The 24,698-nt window shown below is 37.4% G+C and overlaps 1 long non-coding RNA gene and 1 other non-coding gene across 3 annotated transcripts in view; one reads left to right on the forward strand and one right to left on the reverse strand.

Moving 5' to 3' along the window:
* The window catches only part of LOC113603357 (uncharacterized), a 159,390-nt gene that overhangs the window by 115,665 nt on the left and 19,027 nt on the right, over positions 1-24,698 (forward strand). Inside the window, exon 4 of one of the 2 annotated variants that reach the window (XR_003424924.2) lies at positions 12,819-12,980. The exons of the other annotated variant lie outside the window; for it this stretch is intronic. This is a non-coding gene — a long non-coding RNA (uncharacterized LOC113603357). The remainder of the gene's footprint in view (positions 1-12,818; positions 12,981-24,698) is intronic. 2 annotated transcript variants of the gene reach the window in all.
* LOC113594903 (U1 spliceosomal RNA) lies at positions 9,493-9,654 on the reverse strand. The gene has a single exon (XR_003415390.2). It is a non-coding gene; the product is annotated as a U1 spliceosomal RNA (small nuclear RNA).

Consider the following 24,698-nt stretch of genomic DNA (forward strand, 5'->3'; position numbering starts at 1 on the left):
TGTATTGTGGTAAATTTGTGGTAATTTGTTACACAGTGATAGAAAATTTAAATATCATTTGATAGTACATATTAAAACTTTTATATGTATCTGTTATAGACCTAACAATTCTAAGATTTTTTAAGATTTACCCTACATAAGTATTAGCAAAAGAGTGTCAGATTATATGCAGACCTGCATCTGATATAATATTATTGTAAATAGCAAAAGAAGAAAATTAGGTAAGTTAATGTCCAGTAATAGGAGGCTATCTACTGGTAAGAGTGAGATGATTGGCATATGCAGATCCTCATTTTATGTTTACTGAAATTTAAAGGCAAATTGCTAAACAGTACTTTTAGTGTTGTTCCATTTTGTTATAAACAGTGTATACAAAGGTGTCTATAGGTATATTTGTATTCTTGTATGTGCATGGCAGGTTATTTAAAAGTATGCTTTTGAATACCTGAGAAAAATAATTAATCCTGCAGAGTTGGATACAAACACAGTAAGATGAGGAGAAGACTTTATTTTCCCCTTCCAACAATAACACATTGTGTATTTTTTTTAATTGTGTGAAAGCTTCACGCTTGTAAATGTTTTTAATAGAAAAAGTTATTAGAACTGAATGATGGAAATGCGAATGGCTTCATTTGCATGAAGTGCCTAGAACAATGCCCTGGCCAAGATAGGCTCTCAGTAAACGGTTGTTAAATGGATAAATCAAGTTATTACATTCAGAACTATTATCTTAGTTCATGAGATGAAGGAGGAGTTACTAATGTTGGATTTCACCCATAAAGAGATCTGAGTTGTGATAAAATTGACAGCTGACAGTCGTTTTCCAGGGACAGATCATAAAAAGCTTTGTTCATATTGTTCTTGAAAGGCTAATAATAAAATTAAGCTAACTATTACCAAAATAGGTTTAATTATATATTTAATCATTGGTGGAGATATTTTTTTATATATTCCTAGAAAAATACTAAAGATCATAATGTTTTTAAATGGAGAATATTCAATGTGTTCATTTTGACACATAAAAAGTTTAGCTCTACATTTTTCTTAACAGCTTTCAAAATAAATTTTCAAAGAAAAGACAGTACATTGTTGAATGAAAAAAGCTTCTGGTGAGTACCATTTCAATGAAGAATTAGATCCTATATTAGGTTGAAAATACACATTGGCTAAACACATACAGATCAGAAGGAAAGAGGCACGTTGAGATAATTTGGACATAGGTGGTGTGGAATTTTAACCAAAACAAACAGAAAAAAATGAAATCAGAAAGTATTTCACAATCACAAAATGAACTCATGGACTAGTGAAATGAGTTCCACCCTCATGTTCTATCAATGTTTGCTTTAACATAAATTCTGTCCTAGAAAGTACCAGTGCTTGGAAACAAACTGTCTAAAAATTTAATTTCTGTTTTAGGCCCATTAATGATGTGTTTACTTAGAAAACATAATTTGGGAGAATAAGCAATATCAAATAAGAAAATTCATGGTCAAGTTTTGTCAGTAAATGTTAACACCACTTGTAGCACCTTCTCATGAGCCTAATTACAGTCTGGATCTGTTATTTACATTAATGGGCATACACATCTTTGTGTATTCATTGTTCCTGACAGAGAATCTTAGAAGTAGTAACCTCTCAGAAGTATTACAGCTATTTTATTTGATAATTTGTATTTATAATTGGTGAAATCTTGAATTTTAAATGCTATTTAGCTCATATTTTCTGTCTATTTTTATGTACTTAAAAAAAAACACTGTAGCAGTTAATTTATTAGTACTAAACTACCTCTATGACAAAATTCCTCAAAGTGCATTCTGGAACCATCCACATTAGAACATCTGACAGGAGTCTGATCAAAAGGTAGAGTTCTGTAACCCATTCATACCTGTGGAATCATAACTTCTGGATAATGAGGCCTAAGAATCTGTATTTTGAAAAGATGTTTCAAGAACACTTAAATCATAGAACCGCGACATTTGCAGTGAGTGTATTGGCAAAGGAGTCCTTAGTTAAGTGGAAGGGAGAGCAAAAAGAGAAAAGATAGTGAAAGAAGGGAAGTTTGAGCACTTGCTTCTGCCCTCCTGATTCTGCCCTTGGGCAAGAATTAGGAGTAAAGAAACTCACCCCTCACCCACCTCACCCCTTCATTCCAGCAGAATAGTTTCCTTAACATTCAGATTCACCCTGAGAGCCCCAGCCCCTAGACAAGGAAACCTTCTGTGCCCTAGGCTGGAGTAGATGGAGTTTGAGAAAGTTAATGGATCCAGTGCAGAGTCTGAGAATTAGCAGTGGAAAGCCTCCTTAGCAGGGAAGCCTCCTTCCAGGACTCAAAATGCCAATTTTTTTCTTCAGGAAATTCAAGTATTCCATTTTACAACTCATTGGAAAGAGAACTAAGTTTGGTTCTCCTACTATTATCTCAGAGACTTGAAAAAAATTCATATAGCTAAAACATTTTGACATGAAGAACATGTAAGAAGAGCTTTTTCTTTCATCTTCATAAATCTAAAATATATAACAAGTAATTATAATCTATAACAAGTAATTATAATTTGCATACTATTAGAAAAAATTACCCCATAATGGCAAAATAATAGACACATACATAGATCAATGGAATAGAATAGGGAACCCAGAAATAGACCCATATAAATGTAGTCCACTAATGTTTGACAAAGGAGCAGCGGGAGAACAATGGATAAATTTCATGTCTTTTCAACATGGTGCTGGACAACTAAACATCCACATGCAAAAAAATGAATGTAGACACAGACTTCATACCCTTCACAAAAATTAACTGGAATGGTTCACAGACTAGATGTAAAATGCAAAACTGTAAAACTAGATGACAACCTAGGAGAAAATCTAGATGGCCTTGGGTATGGTGATTCCTTTTTAGATACAACAGGAAAGGTATAATCCATGAAAGAAATGATCAATAAACTGGACTTCATTAAAATTAAAAACTTATGCTCTGTGAAAGATAATGTCAAAAGCCACAGACTAGGAGAGAATATTTGCAAAAAGTATATCTGATAAAGGATCGTTGATGAGGTTTTGGGGTGATGGTGGGGTTTGTGGGGTCTGGAGCTAACCCGCCAAGAAGGAATTCTTGAAGATGTCATTGGTGCAAAAAGGTGATTTTATTAAAGCCCGGGGACAGGACCTGGGGGCAGGAAGAGCTGCACTGCTAGTGTGGGTGGGTGACCGTTTTATGGTGTGGTGGTTGTTGGGGAGATAAAGTCAAGAGGGAGTTTCCAAAGAGACTTTCATCTGCTAAAGATTTACACATTACTGGAGGCTTAGCTGTTGTCAAGCTAAAGCTGTTTTTCCCTCTAGCAAAGCATTAACATTAAGACAGTAGGGAGTTCCTGGAGAAACTTTTTTACTCTGCCTGCCTCAAGGATTTGTCATTGGGCTGCAGCTTATAAGGAAATTCAGTTTTACCTGCCATTTCCTTCTTGCCTTTGTTCCTCATATCAGTATGGAAGGGAGGGAGATGTTGGATCTCCAGGAAACTGAGTCTGTAGGTTTCTGGAGATTAGACTATTGATAAGATTGCCTTTTTCTTGTAATTTACTAAGATATTTGTAAACTGATGGAGATCTTATCAGTTTAACCTTTTGTTTTCTGTCCTTTCCTTTGTCTTTGGGCAGCCAGGATTGCCTAAGGAATGTCACACAAATCCCACCCTTGGTGGTGGGAGGGGGCAGTAATGCTGGCTTGTGCTTGGAGCTTAGCTTGCCTTAGTTAGGGTCCCTCATCATGGGTATCCAAAGCATACAAAGAACTCTAAAACTCAACAGTGATTAAGACAAAAACAAACAAAAAAACCCATGATTTTTAAAATAGGCAAAATACCTAAATAAAGACCTCAACAAAGAAAATATACCTATGTCAAATAAGAATATAAAAAATTCCACATCATACGTCTTTAGAGAAATGCAAATTAAAACTATTAGAACAGACAAAATCTTATTAGAACTATACTACTGTACCAGAGCAGACAAAATCCAGAGGTGAAAACACCAAATGATGAGCATATGGAGCACAGGAACTCTAATTCGTTATTGGTAGGAATGCAAAATGATACAGCCACTTTGGAAGATAATGTGGCAGCTTCTTTACAAAACTGAACAAACATACTCTTACCATACTATCCAACAATCATGCCCCTTGGTGTTTACACAAGTCCACACAAAAACCTGCACACAGGTGTTTATAGCAGCTTTATTCACAATTGCCCAAACTTGAAAGCAACAAAGGTGCCCTTCAGTAGGTTAATGGATAAACTGTGGTATATCCAGACAATGGAATATTAGTGCTAAAAAGTGCTAAAAAGAAATGAGCTATCAAGTCATGAAAATATACGGAAGAAACTTAAATACATATTAGTAAGTAAAAGAAGCGAATCTGAAAAGGCAGCGTGCTGTATAATACCAACCATATGATGTCCTGGAAAAGGCAAAACTATGGAGACAGTAAAAAGATTTATAGTTGCCGGGAGTTAGGGACAGAGACAGAGCACAGAGGATGTTTAGGATGGTGAAATAATTCTGAATGATACTACAGTGATAGATACATGTCATTATACATTTGTTCAAACCCATAGGATATACAACACCGGAGTGAACCTTAATGTAAACTGTACACTTTGGTTGATAGTGATGTGTCAGTGTAGGTTCATTGATTGTAACAAATGCACCACTCTGGTGTGGAATGTCTGTAGTGAGGGAGATAGTGCCTGTGTGGGGACAGGGCTATATGAGAGCTCTGTACTTGCTGCTCAATTTTGCTATAAACCTAAGATTGTTCTAAGGAATAAAGTGTGTCTTTAAATAAAGGCAAACCGGGGACTGAATATGGAAATAACAACAAAATACCCTAACATTCTCCTTAAATGATTTTCTTAAACTCTTAAAATAATGAACTTGAGCCATTTAAACATAGGAATTTCTAAGTGTTCTATTAGCATCGTATAATCAGTTCTTTTTCAGTGTACACTAAATTCCTGAAAGCAAATCTAGAAAAAAACAGATTAGAAGGGCCCTAAATCATGTGAATAGAACATTATTTTCTCTCAGAAGAAAATTCCATTCTTCCTTTTCAGGAATTGAAGTTTGAGTCCACTAAAACAGCTTCAGCCTTCACCTAAATCAGTCTGACAATATTGTGTAAAACCTATCTGACCATTCTTAAATTTACATTTACTCACTGCAGATTCTCCATCCTCCTATTTCTTTTATTTTGTACTGTGATGGTGCCTATATTAGCTAAAACATAATTAGGTGCTAATAACTCGAACACTTTTGGGTAACTGTTCCTAGGAAATGCTTTGTGGCCTGAGAGAAGGAAGAGTCTCACACTGTTAGCTTAGGGACTGAATTCACTGTTGTTACCACCGTAATGCAGTAGGTCCATGGGGAGTTGCCACACATGTTTGTTATATAGGTTGTGTTCAGCATAGCAACCTTCTGGTACTTTCATTCATTTGATAAGTGGAATGTATTTGGTATGTTCTAATGAATCTCAGACATTCTAGCATGATGAACTGTGAGATTTTTATCAGGTAGAAAATTGGTTTTGGATATTTGTGAAAAGCAGCGGACCTTTGTACACTGACCCATATTTAAGAATAAACCTATAAAAAGTTGTAGATTGCAACTATATTCAAAAACACTTTTCTACTCATTTCACTAATATCCATTTTTCAATTCCAAAATTAAGCTTTTATAATCTCTGTCATTTGTACTAAGAAGTGGAGAAGTAGAAGAAATTCCAAAGATGTTACTAACTCTATTTTTAACTTACCAGTGACTTTTTCTTGAAAGGCCAATTACTTAGGCACTCATTTTTTTTTTAATTTTTTTTTTTAACGTTTATTTATTTTTGAGACAGAGAGAGACAGAGCATGAACAGGAGAGCGGCAGAGAGAGAGAGGGAGACACAGAATCTGAAACAGGCTCCAGGCTCTGAGCTGTCAGCACAGAGCCCGACGCGGGGCTCGAACTCACAGACTGTGAGATCATGACCTGAGCCGAAGTCAGACGCTTAACCAACTGAGCCACCCAGGCGCCCCTAGGCACTCATTTTTTTTTTTTTTTTAACTTCCTACTTACAGCAAAAGACAGTCATTCAGATTATCTTGATCACAATTCTGCACCTTCCTTGGAAGAAAAGCCTTATCAATTAGAAGTGTTTACATTCAATTACAGTATATGCTTCTCTTCTTTGCAGAGAACCATTAAAAATAAGTGTGATTTCAAAAAATTAAGGAAAAATATAAACTTCCATTTACTTTCTCAGTTTGTGGATTGCAAGCTCCCACTAGCCTCACAGCACACATTTCTCTCCGGTGCCAGAACCCTGCCCATCCTACAACATGTTTCCCTACAAAGCTTTCTAGATTGCCCCCAACCAGATGTGCTCTCACCCTTTCTTGAACCCCATTGTATTTTTTACTTTTCTTATGGCACTTCTCACATTCTGTCTCATATTAAAGCTATTGCCATGTTGCCTACTCCTTATTTACAAGACCTTCCTGGAAAGCTGGAGCTCAGTCTCAGTCATCTTTGACCTCCTCTACTGTTCTGGACATGTGAAGCATTCATTAAGTGTGTGCTTAATTCATTTGGTCTTTTAGGTTTGGGGAGAGTAGCTATTTTAAAAAGGGCAACAGTCTTGAACTATTTCAAACTCTTAATTATATACATCAAAATCTTTTGAGGGCTTCATTCCTTGCTGACCATAACATGGTGCTTTCACAATACCTGATGTATTTTCTCTGATGACCTCAGCTACTACCTATAAACCCTATTTCTGGCCCTTCAAAACTGCCTTACAACTACCTGTTGAATTAATGCATCAAAGAAAAGTGTGATTTGCTTTCATATTTTATTATCTTTTAGAGAAATGCTAATGACATTTTTTAAAGTGCACATAGAACATTTCATTGTTTTTTTACAGGAAAAATTCTAGTTTCTCTAAAAGAAGTGAGTTGATTAACGGATATCAAATGGCTAAAATAGAATTAAGAAAGTTGGAATTTAGTCATCTGTCACACCTTTTTTTATGAGACACTGCATAAGTCATGTAATTGTGAACTTCTTCTTCAAAGTAGGAATAGTTGTCCTTCCACACCTGCCTCATACTGCTGAGAAACTCAAATGAGATAAAGTACATGGCAGCACAAAGTATGCACAGGTAGGCAAAAACTAGTTGAGTGGCCAAGGTCATGAGCTCTGGAGTCAGACTCCCTGGGTTTGAACCCTGACATTGACTTTGCTGCCTGTGTGTGCCTGTCTCTGATACTTAATCTGTAAAATGGGAAGATAGTACTACAGATCTCTAAAGCTCTTGGGAGGAGTAAGTGAGAAAATCACTAAAAAACACTTATTACTCTAGTTGTGTGGTTTCAATAGTGAAACCACTATTACGATCTTTTAATTTTCCTAAGAACTTTAACCTACATTGCATGGCCCAAGCAAACAATTAATGTATTTATATATAAATTTTCTAGAAGGACCTAAATGATTAAATAGTTTTATAGAAGAAAGTTTGTGTTTTTAACTGTTAAATCACCCAAAATCACAGATAGTAAGTATAGAAACAGTATAACTGTCTTTAATAAACTGAATACCTAGCATTCAAAAGCAAATAAGAGTTTTAGCCCTAGGAGTGAAACTTGACTTTCAACCTATTTCTGTATTTGCATTTAGGAAACACTTATCTGCTAGACCCCCAATCCATTGACTTCAAAGATTTCTTACCACGCCTTAATTGCTCAGCTCTTGTGTACATCTACTAAGTAAGAGCAGCATACAGATGTAACACAACACACTGTACATTTTTGGTCAGCAAACTCTAGAGTGAAAAAAATTTTCTGGTAGCCCATTTTGACAATTCTTGTAATTTGCGGTGATGTTTTCATTACAGTGTGTCACACAGGAAGCCACAAAAGGATTAGACATAGACCAACTCATCCACATTTCTTCCAGCCAGTAATCACATTGATGCCCACCAGCGGCCCAAATCTGCCTTAGTGCCCGCTCTGCCATTTACCAGACAGTGTGGCCCCTAAATTCATTAAGAAATGGATGTACCACATAGTTTAAAATGCCATTATCTGTGTTTTATTAGGCTCAGTGATTTGATCTTCCAAAAATATCTAAGCCCACAATAAGATGAATGTTGGGTATGACAAAAATATGCTAGCGGGATTTTGAAAACCACGGAGAAACTCTATAGGAAATATTAGGAAAGAAGAGGGCAAGAAACAAGTGACCTGGAGAAAACATATAGATACCATAAAATTGGATCCATGCTATACCCTCCTTATGGTCTTATTGAATAGATTTTGAAAATCCAAAAATCATGTGGACTTTATCCAAACCTGAATTTTTGAAAAAGCCATAGCTTTTATTGGACTAATAAAAACCAGGTAATGTGTTTGCTGATACAATGGAAAGACTACAATGGAAACTTTATATTTGATGATTTTTTTTTTCTCTAGTTCCTGAGTTACTTTTTGTAGGTATGAAGGTGCCTAATATTCTAAAGAGTAATAAAACCAGTTTAAAACTTTGAATCTACCCATCAGTTAAAGAAGCTATCTGCAGTATTTTCTTTTAGTAATATTTCATTTCAGTCTTTTCATTTGATGCTACAAAGCATTTGACAGGATTGAAAATTTCCTTCTCCAATTTTTTTTCCTCCTTGATATTTAAAATGGGTCTCCTGGATTGGCTCCAACTCCCTTGATATTTTCCCACCATTTCTGTCACAGGCTTCTCTTCCCCCCCATCTAATAGATAGATAGATAGATAGATAGATAGATAGATAGATAGATAGATAGATAGATATTGGATCATCTTCCTCTATGTTCTCTGAGTAATCATATTCACTTCCATAACTATATCACCTATAAATCTACATCAAAATACTGCTTTCTAGCCCCAACATCTATCTTGAGCTTTAGATTCAGATTTTCAACTGCTGAACACACAATCATCTATAAAAATGCTGCGTCATCTTTAAATTCAACTATCAATTTGACTAATAAAAAATAGTTTAACTTTATGCTTCCTTATATTTATTTTTACATTTATTATTACTATAAATATATGCACAAAACCTTGTATACTGCTTTTCTCCTCAAAGTTGCATCCTGGATCTCTGCAAACAAAAGACTTTGTGATCAGACATTTTCTTCTCATTGCCTCCCATAGCATCTTTTGTATAACTCTGTCATAGTGTTTTATACAGTGAAATAATTATTCATTTTCCTGCCTGTGATGCTAATTACAGTGTGAGCTTTATCTTCAATGAGCATTATTTTTTGTTAATCTTGCATCCCTATCTGCCAAACAGTGCCTAGCACAAAGGACAGATTCAATCAGTGTTGACAAATGGATGAATCAATCATGCAGTTCATAAGACTGACTTTATTATCTTCACCTGTTTTTTTGTTGTTTTTGTTTTTGTTTTTGTTTTCTTAAGGAGCACAAATGCAGTCTCCTACTAACAGATTATGCAGTCAAGTTTCCCACATTTGGGGAAATTGCAGAGGTCAGCACAGCCTGAAGTGCAATTGATGAGCTTCACCCTGAGAGAACCACTTTTGTGATCGTGATATCTGCACGGCCAAGTGTTTATTATCTTCACCTTCTTCACTGTTAGAATTCTTTAGTTCGGTTGTTACGTAATTATAATGTTCTCCACATACACTTCCATTGTTGTCTAAAACACATTTCTCCAAAGCTGACAGTTTATAGTTACATCATTGGTGAATTGTTTGGAGATGTTAGGAGAGTGATGATGTATGTTGCCATATGATTTTCAGTGTCATGGCTTAGAGTGGAGAACAGGCAAGAATTAATTCCTTCTTACTGTCTCAAAGACATATAAATATAAGGAGATCTTTGAGTCCTTCAGTGACTTACAGCCCTCTCACCAACCATGTACATCCAGCCTCCCAATGCAGATCTGGAATTCACAGAGATGGCATGGCTGATCTCTGCCTCAACTCCTTACCTCATTTAAGAAACACATTTCCCGACCATGCTTTTTATAATACATGTCCTCAAAACTCTTTCTACAATCCCAGTTTCAACATTTAAAAGCAATAATAATTTTGTTGTTACTTTATTATTTATGTAATGTATCTTGAATATTATTGAAAGTGTTTTGGAGAAATTCTAATGAATAACATTGTTGCCTGCTAGAGTGAAAAAAATTGTTTTTAATCCCACCTTCATGAAGCCTATTAAACAAGGTGTAATTAAGTAAAAATCAAGAATGTGAAACAATGAAAAGTGCTAAGAATCAAAATTAAGTACAGAAGGGGAAGAAAGGCATGCTTACATTTGAAGTAGAATAACAAGGGAAGGCCTCTCTGCAAACATGACATTTGAGTAAAGACCTGAAAAAAAGTGAAACCGCAGAACCATACAAGTTTCCAAGAGAGAGCATTCCCAACAGGGACAAAAGCAAGTGCAAAGGACCTGAGGCAGAAATATACCTGTTCTATTATAGGAATCACAAGGAAGCCAATGAAGCTGTAGCTAAGGGAGCCAGATGGCAGGAATGGGTGTGTGGTTGTGGATGTGTGAATGAGAGGGGGAACATAAAGGATGGCAGATTGGACAATTCTTTGTAGATTATATGAGAATTTTGGTTTTACTCTGAGGAAGGTAGAAAGCTAGTGAATGATATTGAGAAGAGGAGATGCTTGCCCTTATATTTTAGCAGGATAATTTTGCCTATTGCATCGAGAATAGACTATCAAAAGCCAAGGGTAGATTCAGGGACACTAGAAGGCATTGTAATAATCCAGGCAAAAGAGAAGAGTAGCTTGCTCTAGAGTAATAGAGGAGGAAATGATGAGAAGCAGTTGGATTCTGGATATTCCTTGAAGCTGAGGCAATTTTTCCCCCAGATTAGATGTAGTGGATAATAATCTAAATATATAATACCAATTTCTCACGCCCTACACCTTTAATGGCTTCTCAAATTTAGGCAGCAGTGTTGAATTTTCTTAAGCTTTCCACTCATTTCTACATCTAGTCTGTCAGAGAACTCTACCATTTCCAATTCTAAAACATGTTCATATATGTTCCCTTCTTCCTTCCTATGCCTACCACTCTACTTACTGAGCTCTCATTATTTCTTACCTGACAATTGCAATAGTCTTTTAATGGTTCTCCATGTTTCCTGTTTCTCCCATATCTATCTAATTCTGCCTCCTCAAGTCTACCAGAACCATGTTTCCAGAGCAGAGATCTTTGTCTCTCCTCTTTTTAAAATCCTCAGTAGAACTACAGTGCTACAGAACAAGTCCAAAAGGCCCTCCCTTTTCCAGCCTCATCACCCAGTAGCCAAACATGACCTCTCACCATTCCTCAGTTCTTTCCCATCTATGTGCTTATTTGCCTTTGCTCATTGTGCACTCTCTGTTTGAAATTTACTTTGCTTTGATATCACCTTCTGGCATATCGTCTCAGGGGAAACAAATTCATCAACCCCAGCCTTGCATCCCCAAAGCACATCAGGGCACCTATGACTCTGTGTTATGGCTAGTAGTATGACCATCTCCCATTTTACCCATTTTATTCAATGCTTAGCATATCAAAGATGCTCAACAAATATGTGATAGATGTTGAAATATATACCTAACCCAAAATGTGCCCTATGCCTTTCCATGCTTCTTTTGCCCTAGGCTTACAGTAGGCCAGTCCAGTGACCATCCCTTAAAAATTACAAAGTAGCAATATATAGGTATATAAATCCTTCACAGTCATGCAAAGGTATGTCTACAGGAAGGAGCCTTAAAAAGTCAAAGCAAAGTTACTTAGCAAACTCTCTTCTCTGCTTTTATGTTATATTGCTCTTTCATTTGTCTTTCATTTATATGTCTCTAGTGGTTATTTTTCTGCCTTCTTTACCTATTCCTATTTCTCTTTTAACAGTAGGATCCTCATCTATGCTACCATTATACTTCTTATCTACCATTCCTCTCAGTTTCTTTGCAGACGTTAATGACTCATAAATCTAAAGCTGCACTCTAACCTCTCACCTAGTCTCCCATTTTGTATTTCCAACTCTTCATATTGTTCATACACCAAACAACATTCACTGCATCCACTTCATAATCATTATCCCCACTTCAGCTCTTCTTCCAATGTCACTCTTTGAGGTAACTACTGTTCCAATTTCTCAGCTTAAAATATTGAGGTTATCTTTGTCCCTTTTAATTTGTCATTTATGTTGTAGCATAGTAAATATTTATTCAAAATTCTTTTTTTTTCTTGCTTGCATCAACTGTAGAATTAGGCGGAATTACAAGAGCAGTCCAACTGGTCCTATTTACTCCAGAATCTTCCCTCTTCATTCAGCCTTTGGCTGACAGGCTAATTAGGACAGTAATGCTAGCTGTTGTTTGCAAGTAAATCCTAAAATCTCAATGACTGAAAACTCCTGTACACGCGCATGTTACACTGCAACACAGGTGTTTCTACTCAAGCAGTCTCCATTCAGGAATTCAGGATCTTTCTCTCTCATGGTCCCACCCATATCTAGGTCCGTGGAGTGCCTCCATTCAGCCAGCAGATAGGGAAGACACATCTGCATCTTTACCACTTTGACAAAGAAGTGACACAGATCACTTCTACTCAGATTTTCACTGGCCAAAACTCTTATCATATACCTTCACATAACCAAAGAAAGACTGGAAAATAAGTCTAGCTGTTTCCCCAGAAAGAGCAGAAAATGAATTTTGGCAATGCATAGCAGTCTCTGACACATTCATCTCTCTAAAACAGAACTCAGACCAGAGAAAAGTCTTCTCTGAAAGTATGAAGTCTCAGTCCCCATCCTAAAGGTCCAGACCTTCATAATATGATGCTGCTGTTGTTTGGATAAAGAACAGATTGCCACAAAGAGAGGTGCTTTTCTTCCCACTCGAGGTCTGACTCTGAAGAATGGTTAAGTCTTCCCAATTTTTAGGAAATTGTTCATCTAACTAAAGCAACTATACTGCTGCCTGGGTCAGTGGCAATATAGATGTTTTTACTTAACATCACAGAACACTTGAGAAAAAACAGCCCTGCTAAATGCTGCTAAGAAAAACACCAGTCCATTGACTATCACCTGTGGCCAATTAAACATACCACTTCGTTTCCAAGCTCATCATTGTGGCTATCTTGACAGTAACATCAAATGAGAACAACTGCAGCTAAATCAACCACACAATGATCTCCATTTTGAGTAAGATGACAGAATCAGTTTAGCACAGCCATAGTTTTATTATTTCCATTCAACTAAGTTAATCTAAGAATGTTGTTGAGGAATTAGATCCAAATCTTAAAACTAGATGAATCCTACTCTTACAGACCACACGAACCTGCTTTTCCTTTTATAGAAGAACAAAAGCACAAATCCCAACTACCTGTCACTTAAAAAGGAAAGAGGAATTATATCACTATTAGCCAAAGATATAAACATTGCAGCAGGAGATATGTTCCAGCTTGCACATGCTTCAAACTGTCAGTGCTCTCTGCATATACCACCCTCTCCTTACAGCATCAACTCCAGAATGCAGTCAAAACAGTGCAAGTTAAGAGGAGATATTTTGAAGGCAAAGTGACATACAGCCACACAATCACTCAATTGAATGAACAGAATTACAGTTTTTGCAAACTGGAAGGCTGTCACTCAAAGTGACACCTGGCCTGCTGTTCATTGGACAGTCCATGCATGTAATGTAATAGCTCCTCCAATTGTTGGCAAGAGAAGAGCAGGAATCAAGGCAGCTATTGCCTGAATTCCAAATGGCAGGAAAATTTTAGTATTGGGTTCTATTGTTTGCAATACCAGTGGTGTCACAAGTGAGAATGAAAAGAACAGAATTCTAAACACTAAAGAGAAGATTAAAAAAAATACATACTATTTTTTTTTTCTCTCAGCTGAGCAATTCTCCATTCTTTTTGGTGGAGAACAGGGAATGAGAACCAAGATGATATTTTCATAACTACACACCCCAGAAGGAAATGTTACTGTAAACGTTTAAGATGACAGAGACCAAGATCTATGCATTTTCACGCCAAATATTTGAAATCAGCCTTGTAAAGGAACTGAAATTTATATAGTATGCAGCCATACCTGTTGACTCCAGTAATTGGTGCAATAAGGTGCCAAAACACTGTCTAATTCATAAGGAATAAACAAATTGTTCCTTTATTCAACCAGTGCCGATTGAATGTCTAACGTGTCACTCAGGGCTGTTGTTACCATTTACCAAAACTGTTGTTCTTAGCACTCAGAATACAGCAGTGGACTGGTGGTCTGGTGGAGCTGAAATATTCAAATTGAGGAATCAGACAATAGACAAAATCAATAAAATACAGAGCCTATTAATAGGTGCTAATTGGTTTGCAAAAAAGAGTACAGTCAAATGTCTTAGTCAAGTTCACCTTTGTGAAGGAGATAGAGATAAGGAGGGATTACCATTGTAAATAGAGTGGTCGAAGTGAGGTGAGAGGGTATTTTACCAATATTTGTAAGCAGAGTATTCGGGCAGAGAGAAAAGCCAGTGCAAATGCCCTGAGAAAGGAGTGAGCCTAACATACTCAAGGAAAATCAAGGGCACCAGTATGGCTAGAGAACGAGTGTGCAATAGAAAAAAGTCCAAGAAGTTAGGAAAGTGGCCTCAACTATAATTATTATTTGGGTTCCATTTGAGTGACACTGGATGGGAACAGAGGCATAACGGCATCTTAGTTAAGTTTTAAGTGGATTACTTGGAATACTGTGTTGAGGACAGACTGAGGGAGGCAGGGGTAGGAGCAATAAAGCCAGTTAGGAGGCATTTGCAAAAATGAAGACAAGAGATGATGGTAGCTTGGACCTGGATGGCATCAGAAGAGGTACTGAGCGAGAAGTAGTTGGGTTCTGGAAATATTTTGAAGATGAAGTCAGTAGGGCTTTCTGATGGAATGGCATGAATGTAGTACATGAGGAAAAAGGGGAACCAAGAATAATTTCAGGTTTTCTGGTGTGTTTTTTTTTCTTATTTGTTTTTGTTTTTTTTTTTAGAAACTAGAGATAGGGAAGAGTGTGGATAGAATGTGTTTTCGAGGGAAGTCAAGTGTTTTGCATGATTAGTGTGTTGTGTGTATTACACATCTGAGTAGAGATGTTAATAAGCAATTGAATATGTGAGTCTAAATTGAGTTTTACTTGGGAGATATAAAGTTGGGAGCAGTCAATGTGAATGTGACGTTAAAAAGATACTCAAATTACTTACACAACTCAACACCAAAAAAACAAATAATCCAGTAAAAATTGGATACAAGACATGAACAGACATTTTTCCCCAAAGAAGACATACAGATGGCCAACAGACATGAAAAGATTCTCAACTTTACTCATCATCAGAGAAATGCAAACCGAAACCACAAAATATCACCTTGCACCTGTCAGATTGGCTAAAATCAAAAACACAAGAAAGAATAACTGTTGGCAGGATGTGGAGAAAAAGAAATCCTCATGCATTATTGGTAGGAAAGTTGGTTCAACCACTGTGGAAAGCAGTATGGAGGTTCCTCACAAAATTAAAAATAGAATTGCCATATGATCCAGTAATTCCACTATGGAGTATTTCCCCAAAGAAAACAAAACACTAATTTGAGTATGCACACCTATATATATATTGCAGCATTATTTGCAGTAGCCAAGTTATGGAAGCAACTCAAGTGTCCATAAACAGATAACTGGATAAGAAGATGTGGTATGTATATACAATGAAATATTACTCAACCATAAAAAAGTAATATCTTGATATTTGCAACAACATGGATGGACCTAGAGGGTATAATGCTACGTGAAATAAGTTAGAGAAAGAAAGACAAATACCGTATTATTTCACTCATATGTGGAATTTAAGAAACAAAACAAAGTACAAATAAAAAAAGAAGACAAAAAACAACAACTCCTAATTATAGAGGACAAACTGATGGTTACCAGAGGGACAGTGGGTAGGAAATAGGTGAAGGGGATTAAGAGTACACTTATGATGAGCATTGAGTAATGTACAGAATTGCTGAACCACTATATTGTGCACCTGAAACTAATACAACACTGTACTTTCATTATACTGGGATTTAATTAATCCAGTTTTTTCAAGATATTCATATTAAAAAACAAGAGACAAAGGGAGTGCAGATAAAGGAGAGTTCCAAGAACGAAGCCTTGGCATACTTTGATATTAAGAAGATGGGAAGATGAACAGGAATTAGGTGTGAGATAAGTGACCACTATGGTAGGAGGAATATCAGAAGCCAGGTGCAAAACTTATTTCAAAAAATGGAGGATTATCAAAGTCTGGTACTGTTGATAACTGTTAATGACCAGGTACAGCAGTAGGTGACTATGGTCAGATCACCTGGTATCCAGCCTAAGTTGATGTGTTTCTCAAGTTCAGACTAAAGATGATATCAGCAATCAAAAAAGAGAAGTGCTAAGAATAACAAGACTAATATATTACACTATATTCTCACTATTTGCCAGGCATTTTACCATTTTACAATCACAACCTCATCCAATACTCTCAAAAACACTTTTAAGTAAAGATTATTTCCTGCTTTTTACAGAAGAGATCCTAAGGCTCAGATAGTTCTTGTGATTTTCCTGAGGTCACACAACTATTCAGAAGAGGACCTGGGACACAAAACAGGATAAGACACCGCACTGTGCTTGGAACCATTATGCCACAGTAGTGCCACCTCACGCTGCAGTCTTTATTATTCTGAAGTTCCAACTGTTAAAGAGCTTTAATGACTTTGAGTAAAAAACTTACACAAAAGAAGGAAAAATGGCAACTGCATAACTAGTGACAGAATTTTTTCTAAACTAGACCAACCATTGCAACCTGAGTCATGGACCCATTTTTTTACACAGTGCTACATTCAAAGAGAAATTCAATCCCAGAAATATTGAAAAATAATACAGATTTTTTAGTCATAATTTCTTAAAACTGAAGTATAGGGGTGTCAGAGACAGGGGATACATAGCATTCAACATAAAATGCTTTCTAAATACCTTATTTGATGAGTTTCCCTGTACCTCAAATTTATAACTACCTTTCTTCCTGTCTTGCTTGCTTGCTTGCTTGCTTGCTTTTAATGTTTATTTTTGAGAGAGAGAAAGACAGAGCGTGAGTGGGGGAGGGACAGAGAGAGAGACACACAGAATCCGAAGCAGGCTCCAGGCTTTGAGCTGTCAGCACAGAGCCCAGCGTGGGCTTGAACTCATGAACTGTGAGATCATGAGCTGAGCTGAAGTTGGATGCTTAACTGACTGAGCCACCCACGTGCCCCACAACTACCTTTCTCATAATAATCAACTCTGGCACTCTGCCCCCCTGAAACCCTGATGAAGAAATTGTCTGCCACATCTGTGAAGCAGAACAGCATACTTAAAGCACAGGCTGAGTCACTGAGCCCTGCTTTGGGAGATCTTTACGTCTCTGTGCCTCACTTTCTCCATCTACAAAATGTAGTCATGATGGTATCTCACCCTAGGGTTATTGTGTAGATTAAATAAATCATCATATGTAAGCATTTAAAACAGTGCCCATCACACGGCAGATGCAAAATAAGCGTTAGCTAGTATGTATTGTTACAGCATCTCTCTGGTTGTATCATGGTAGTATTCTGCAAAGACAATCCCGATCTCTATATGTGCTACCCTGGGACTCTTCCTATTCACATTATGAAATCTCATACTCAGTTTCTGGATTCCCCTTCCTTTCCTGAGCTGTTCATGATTCCTCTCGGGCACTGTGACCCTTTGAAGCTCCTCTTAGCATGTCCAGAAGCAAAACTTGTCAGCTTTCTGACGAAGTCCAACCCTCCTGCAGTTGCTAGTTAATAGAAGGAAAAAGGTGTATTCACTTAACTCATTCCCTTGGGGAGCTGACAGCCACTCAAAGCTTTTTCTAAAACAACAAAAACAAAGATAGGATCATCTCTTGTCCTCCCCCAGCCCAAATTTCTGAGCAACCTCTGTGCCCTAAGGTCTGCAAAACCCTGAGGAGTGGATGGCTAGAGAAGCAAAGCAACTTTATTATCACCGTGCCTGCCCTGAAACAAACAAGGAGGCAAGTCTCAAACCTGATCATAACCAGCCTCTTCAGGGTTTGCAATCTGCTTGTCCAGGCCCAAGTAGACCTTATTTGTGGGGAATCAGACTCTGTGAAACTAAAGCATTAAGTGTATCATTCCACCTTCCCAAATCATGTCAGCATCTCAGGCCTTTGTGTTCCTGGAGGTTTGCTAGAGTTGCCTCTTTTTCCTCAAGGAAAAATTGTGATGGCTCCTTGATTTGGTAATAAAATCCAAACAAGTTGCCTATTGAATAGTAAATCTGCTTCAAGAGTCAAATTGACCATGCCTGCTTCAACTTACTGCCCCCTGGTGGATGGCCTGCAGTTCCAGTTGCTTCAGTCTGAACACTGAGGTCTCACTGATTCATACATAGTTGTCAATTCAAAATGTGAATTTCAGCTCTTCTCTGGGGCAGTGCCTGGTGAGTTTGCATCTCTGGATAACCTGAAAGACTCTCACTTAGTCGGTGGCATTTCCCTGTTCTGGGGCTATTTGTCTTTGTTCTATTTTAGTGGTTTCTCTAACTACATTTAGAGACCTTTACTCCAGTGCCTGGCATAGCACCTCCTACTAATTTCTCAAGTTTCTAAGAGAGTTGATCTCAACTGGGGCCGGGGGGGGGGGGGGGGGGGGGGGGTCAAAGCCTGCTTAATTCCAGTCCCACGGTTACAGCCAAGTCCCCAGGGATTTGTTCTCGTCAACTGAGGTAACTCAAAAGCATTGAACAAGCCCAAGCATGGCTGTCACTGACCTCTTCTTCCTTCCCAAGAGCAACTCCAATTTTCTCAGTAAATGGATGTCCACTGAATCTAAGTTAAAAATCAATTTTTAGCTTGTTTGTTCACAAGGGAATTTTTAAGGCTTTCTCTGTTGATTCTCAGCCATTAATCTCAAACCAACCAACATGCTATGGAACACAGACTAATAGCACCAGATCCAGCCCAACCAGAGGACTGTTCCTAAGCGAGCCAGATGCAACAGCCATCTTCGCTCTTAAACTGTAGCCATTACATGAACTACCGTAACTTTATCCCGTCTAAGAGCTTTATCTCTAAGAGCAATCCTTAACTGATTAGAATCTGCCCAAGAATCAATGACACAGTGAATGAATGATCCGGCTTATACATAATAATATAAGGAAATTGTTCTCTCTCCCTTCTTACCTCCCGTCTCCACCAGCAATTCACCACTCTATCCCTGTGACTTTAAGTTCTAGCTGTTAGATATTTTACTTTACCGTTTTCTTATTGCTGTCTCATGACCTTCTCATCCAGAGACTCTTATCTCCTAAAAGATAGAGACGGAGTCCTTTCAGTCAGCTCCTCTTCTCTGGATAATTTTGCTAATACATCATCTAAGAAAGTACTGTTGAGTCTAAGTCCTACCTGGACATTGTGTGTATTGATACAGCTCACTTCTTCGTGTTTTTGATCCAGTTCTAGAACTATATGGCTTACTCCTAAATCTCTCCAAAATCTCTGCATCTACCTTTCCCTATTACAGATATATTTCTATAGGCAGATATATAACACAAGAGAAGGAACATTCCTATATGTCTGTATTTTGTTTACTTGAAATAACTATACAGTCCAAATTGTATAATATTTACTTCCATATAATAACAAAACATAAATTATCATAGTGAAGATGCACTTTTAACCTATTTCTAGGGTAATGATTTATATCCAAAACCCGTATATAGCCTAGATATGTAGCTGACTCCCACTTGGACTGGTCTCTGAATAGGATTACATTAAATGAAACAGCACTCTAGCCACAGAAGGGCTAAAGTATTACATAAATCTTGATTGTGAATTGCCTTTAATAGGTAATGTGGAGAATTTACACAAATGTCACAGGAATTCTTCCTAAAAATTATTTTTGGATGTCTTTCACTGTAGTTCTCCTTCTCATGGGAGTTGCCTCTTCATCTATCTATCTATCTATCTATCTCTCCATGCTCACCTCCTGCCATGTTCTTCTCCTTCTTACTCTGCCCAGCCTAGTTGACACATCTAGAGCTCCCAACATGTGAATCCCCATACCTTTTGCAGTACCCATGGAGCAGAGTTTGTCCTCTGCTCAGAATGCTTTTGCTCATAATAGCTTTCACAGGGATCTTGTTGAATAAAAATACAAATTTGCCACCTTGTTAAACTTTAAGTTTATGAAGTATACAGTCATTCACCTAGCCACTGAAATTGTTCTACAAATAGAAATTATTTTCAGTCACTTCCTCTGAATGTCTCCTTCTTATTTTAAGCTACAGTATCAATTTAAGATGGTCCTAGATGAGGGAAAGATAAGAACAAATAGTTGGCAACAGGCAATCTCTATCATTGGAAATACAAATGAATGCAAAAGCTATTTTAGATGAGCAGATGATAATTGAAGTATAATAATATATCTTACCTAGAATATACGTATGTGTGTGTGCATGTGTGTGTATGTTTATGTATGTGTATTTTACCAATATAGAGTTTCTATTCCTGTATCTCTTCCACATTTCTGTTTGTTCACTTACATCTTCACATTTGAGAATACTTATGCCTGATGCTGTATTCCTGACCCTCTACAGGATTTCATGGTCTTGAGGGCCAATTTTCAGTGACCAATGCATCTTGTCGGAGTAGGTCTGAGACTAGGGTCTGAGAAGAATACTAAGAACTTTGATGGATTATCACTAAAACTCAACCTTGCTGAAAAGTTATAAATCTTAAACTTCCCTCAGGCTTAGATGGGACTGATTTCTAGAAGGATCATCAAAGTCACACCAAGCTGTCCTGAGCCCTAAAAAGTACATTAAAAAGGGCATCAGCTACCAAAAATGTAAACAAGTGTAATACACATTCCAGGCGTATGAAGTTCAGGCACTAATCATCTCAGATAAATGATAAACAAATGATGAGTTACATGTAAATCAACAGTGTTGTCAAAACATTGCCCTTTTAATCCCAGATAAATGATGAAGTTTATAAAAGGAGAGTTTTGAGGGTCGTGAAGATTGTTTAAACATACGTGGAGAGTGGTTTAAGTGCTAATCCATTGCCATTTATGTAAACTGCATTTCTATCATCAGTCTCTGCTGCATAAAATTGCCTCATCATTTTATAAATCCATAGACCTAGCTGAAACTAGTCCCTGCTGGAAACAAATTTTTCACATTAAGCTTGAAAGTTTTAAAATCCCCTCTACATACACACAGTGACACAGTCTTGAAAACCTCAGCTCAAGACACGACAAAGTTTAAAGCACTTCGCAACTTTTATAGGGTGTCACCCTCTATCCAACTCTAAAAGATCTAACGATACAGAAATGCTTCCACATCAAGATGTTTCACAAGATACTTTATAAATGAATCTGGATTCTACTGAAGCTGTTACACATCTGCTTTGCTTTACCGATGAAGAACACAAACATGTTGATGGTTTCAGTCCAAACCCTTTTTGCAAGCAAGAAGGAAATGCAGAATGTTCAGCTAATTGCTAAGAGGAAATCCATATGTGTTATTTGCTTTCCATGAAAGGACAGGTCCTCCTGCTATTTAATTGATGAAACGTTGTATGCAAAACTGACAGTGATTAATACCGTTCTAAGATGCCATTTTAAGAGCTGTAAGTGTAATGCTCTGGAATATGTTCTTTGACATTTACATTGCTATTTGCTAGGTATAAAATCTAGTTCTTGCCTTAAGCATTTATATTGGGGTAAAAATGTTAAGTAATTTCAAATGGCAGTGTCTTCCTAAGGAGCCAATCTTTAAAAAGCCAGGAGCTGATCACTTTTTGTTCTGAGTTCCTTATTAAAAACAAACAAACAAACAACAAACATTGTGCTACACATTCATTTTGAAATATCAAGCACCCAGAGGATATTTTATGTGATTTCTCCTTGATGTGCCCCTTCCCATGATGAGGCTCCATGGGCATTGAATGCCCCAAATCCAAGGGGCACGTGGTATAATGAATGAATTCTTAGCAGGTTCTTCCATCCACGGTCCTCTCTCTACACACACACATAGAACTCAGCTGGGAAGTCTGCACTACATACAGTGAGCCTCAAGACAATACACAATGGCTCTCATATTTCCTCATTTGATGCAGTCTGGAAAGGAGGTAGGGTTCAAGCCTGAGTTTTCTTTTGTAATCTCAAGCATAGAGAAGGATAAGAAAGGCTTGTTTTTCTTCAAAGGATTCACAGTTCATTATACTTAAGCTTTCCACAGTCCTGTGACCTCTCAGACTCCCTCCTCACCCGGTGTATTACTGCCATCCTGAATCACTTATATCTAACAGAGATAACAAAGTCTCTTTTGCATCTGCCTTAGACATTATTCCTGACACCACAAGTATTCAGACACCAGAATTTTACAAAAACAAACCACACAGAATAAATCCAACAGACCCATTTTGTGAGTGTCTTGATAAGAGGACCTGTCATTCTTTGCTCTGTATTTTCTATTCCTCATAGAGAGATGAAGGCAGACACCACAAAGGCAAATATTTTTAGGGGCTAAGAAAGTAAATACAATAGGAGAAGAAAGCAAGGTGACACGGGCACAATGTTAAAGATTTCTAACACTATCTTTAAAATAGCAAAATTGCAAACAGGATGAGTGGCAATTAACACTGGTCTCAGTAACAGAGAATTCACAGGGATTCTTGGAGCCTGGGCTGAACTTGTTGATTTAAAAGGACAGCAGCTATGAAGCTCCATCAGTTGTTTTGCAGAAAAGAATATAAGCCCAGTATTGCCAGAATTTGCAGTTTCCCAAGAAGCTGGAAATTAAGATTTTTATGTGAATTCTCCCAATTTTTAAGTTTGTGAGTGATGACAATGAACTCAGCTCAAAGAGGAGGAAAAAAAAAAACAATCATTTGGTGGAGTATAAACGTTCAGGCTAAACAAAATCTCATCTGCGAACCAGATCAGCTCCAAAGGCTGAGAGTTTGCACCTCTAGTCTTGGCAGTGCTCAGAAATTTTTTTTCTGCTTTTAATTCAAGCACAAGATTTACTACTATTTAAACTAAGGTTTTGATGCTGAGAACACTTCCAAAAGCTAAATCCAGAGGTCTGCTATTTAAGTCTGCACTGACATCCCTTGTCAGAACCAGACTCTGTAAAGACCCAAAGGAAGCTAATTCTCTTGTCACCTATCATTTATCTTGAACACTGGAGGATGGAATCCATGATATCTGATATAAATACCAATAACCAACTGCAGATCAATTCAACTTCCATCCACTAAACTCTCCAGCTATCCAGAAGTTCTCCAAGACAGAAAACAATCATAAGGAAAGATGAAAGACAGGTTGTGGTGATAATAAAAATCAGAAATGGCAGCGAAGGCCCAGTAAGCATTATGAGATTTAGAGAAACAGAAGGATTAGTTTAGGGGCAATGAAAGCAGTGAGATGGTGGCAATTTAAGCAATTGAACAACTACATAGCATGGAAGCCAGTGCTTTTATGGGCCACCAACCAACTGAAACTTCCTCCTCCTTTCGATGTCTAGGCACATAAGACTGTTTCCTACCGTATCCTGCTTTACTGCCTTAGAGTCCCTGATGCTGACAAACAGACTCACCCTTCCCACACGCATTCTGAGTTTAAGGACTGAGAAATTAGCTTTGCAAAAACCAGCAAAAGTCTTCTGTGCCAGTTTTAGCTCTATTCAGAAGACGATGACCAGAGGAAAAAGTAAAATCCTCTATCCAAAACCCTCTCCTTGCTAATAGGAGAGCCACAGACTGCCAGCTGTCTTGTGCCAACCACTTCATGGTTTGTCTTTGACAGATCAGTATCAAACCAAATAGCTATAGGCCAACCAATTGCCAAAAAAAAAAAAAAGGAGAGACCAAGAGATTCATGACTGCTGGTGAAAACTTAAACAGGCATGTGGGTAATATGAGTATGACAAGCTGGCAGCCCACAGCCTTTTTGAAGTGAAGAGCAAACAAGTTGAGGATTTTTATAATGTGGGCTTTGTCCGGTAATTCAGCCAGAAGCTTTACCGATACAGCTGCTTCCAAAAACTAAAACACATGGGGCAAAAGCATTGCAACTTAAAGCAAACAAGATTCGCAGCCAGGACCAGCATTCCCAACAGCTGAGGAGTAGACACGCTTTGCCACTAAAAATAAAGTACTGGCCAGATTTTGAATGTCTCCTAGACAGACCAAAAGCAAATGATGATGGACAATTATAAACTGTAAAAAGAACAACTAAAAGAGACTATTATCAGTGTTTGAAGTAGCAGCTAACAGAAAGCCCTTTGGGGTGGAATTTGAGGGTCAGAAGGGACATCTGGGAAAGGGAGATGTCCGTTATGAAAAAAATGCTTAAAGTAAAAGAACAAAGATACCACAATTATTTTCTTGTGAAATATGTAGCATACTCTACCCTTACTTTCAGGAAATATGTATTTATTTATAGATAGGCATAGATATCTTACAATCCAACAAAGATAAACAGACTTCTATGGTAAAAGAATATGCAATTCTAAAGTCTGCATTCAAAACAAAGTTTACCTCTTTC

The sequence above is a fragment of the Acinonyx jubatus genome, chromosome A1, assembly GCF_027475565.1.
Source record: "Acinonyx jubatus isolate Ajub_Pintada_27869175 chromosome A1, VMU_Ajub_asm_v1.0, whole genome shotgun sequence".
NCBI lineage: Eukaryota > Metazoa > Chordata > Mammalia > Carnivora > Felidae > Acinonyx > Acinonyx jubatus.